This window comes from Pteropus alecto, unplaced genomic scaffold, assembly GCF_000325575.1.
Source record: "Pteropus alecto unplaced genomic scaffold, ASM32557v1 scaffold121, whole genome shotgun sequence".
NCBI classification, from domain to species: Eukaryota; Metazoa; Chordata; class Mammalia; order Chiroptera; family Pteropodidae; genus Pteropus; species Pteropus alecto.
In genome coordinates, this window is record NW_006434369.1 from 10,940,104 (window position 1) to 10,941,480 (window position 1,377).

Below are 1,377 nucleotides of genomic sequence, written 5' to 3' on the forward strand. Positions count from 1 at the left end.
GAATACCTCCTGAATGACCTGCCTGAGGCTCTTCTTCAGGGAATGTCACTCTTTTCAGAAATATGTCAATGGTGGTTTGCTCGGTTTGTTTCTTTTTGTCATCATAGATTAGATGTAAGCAGATAATGTACTTTGATCATTTCTTTCTATTAATGAAAATCTTCCATGGTTTTTAAACTTTTTAAGGAGTTGTTGAGGTCTGCAAAAGCTTTCTCTGAACCCTTCACTGAGAATTTTCTTGGAGATTCTTTCTCTTCTCCTATAATTTCTTTTTCTCTTGCCTCATTTTCAGCTATGTGTTCCTGTTCCAGTTCCAGCAACATCTCATTAGTCGGTTTCTCAGGAGCCACCTTTAGAAGCTCCTCAATGTCGTCCTCATCCACACCCGGGTTAAAGTTGTTTGCCATCTTAGCCACAGCCTTATTGATTTTTGCAACCTCCTCATTCTTTTTATTTATTTTTTATTTTTTATGCCTACAGCACCTGGAATTCCTAGGTGGTCTACCACCCAAGTACTAACCAGGCCCGACCCTGCTTAGCTTCTGAGATCTGACAAGATTGGGCATGTTCAGGGTGGCATGGCCGTAGAGTTACAACCTCCTCATTCTTAGCAAATCCTTTGAAGTTATGGATGACTTCTTGAGTGTTTTCTTCCAGATTCCATTCATACACTCCTTGGTAATATCACCCCAAGCCCAAGCAAGGTTCTCAATGTAGTCATAGATGTAATCCTTCCAGAATTGGATTGATGTCTACTCAGTGTCTTCCTCAGTTGCAGCATAACCTGGGCAAAGGCCTCTTCAAGTATTAGACCTTAAAGTTGCTATAATCCTTGATCTATTGGTTGAGACAAAGAGATTATGTTTGGAGGCAGAAACACTACCTCCAAACACCTTGTGATATTGGGATGAATATCATCAATAAAAGGAGCATGTCCTAAAGCATTACCAACATAAGCAAAATCTTGAAAGTATGTTATTCTCCGAACAGTACTTCTTCAGTTTGCTGGCATAGCAATTCAGGAAGGCATGTTGGAAGAAGAGCTGGGTTGTCCATGACTTCTTATTGATCTTATAGTACACTGGTATTGTGTGCTTATCGACATGCTTGAAAACCCTGGGATTTTCACTGTGCCAGATCACCAAGGGTTTCAGCTTTAGCTTGTACATTGCACGAAAGCAAGACTATTATTTTGTCCTTAAAATCCTTGAAACTTGGCATTGACTTGGCCTCCTTATGGATAAAAGTTTTTTTTGCACATCTGTTTTCAGAATAGGGGGGTTTCATTCATATTAAATATGTACTCTGTCAAGTAATTTCCTTCCACAATCAATTTTTCTAGAGTTTCCAAAAATTCTTCAGCTGTCTTTACATTAG

General features: G+C 39.3%; 1 pseudogene; it reads right to left on the reverse strand.

The window, feature by feature from the left end:
* Nucleotides 1–471: 471 nt before the first annotated feature.
* Nucleotides 472–590, reverse strand: LOC112477759 (annotated as a pseudogene).
* Between the last annotated feature and the right edge of the window lie 787 nt (nucleotides 591–1,377).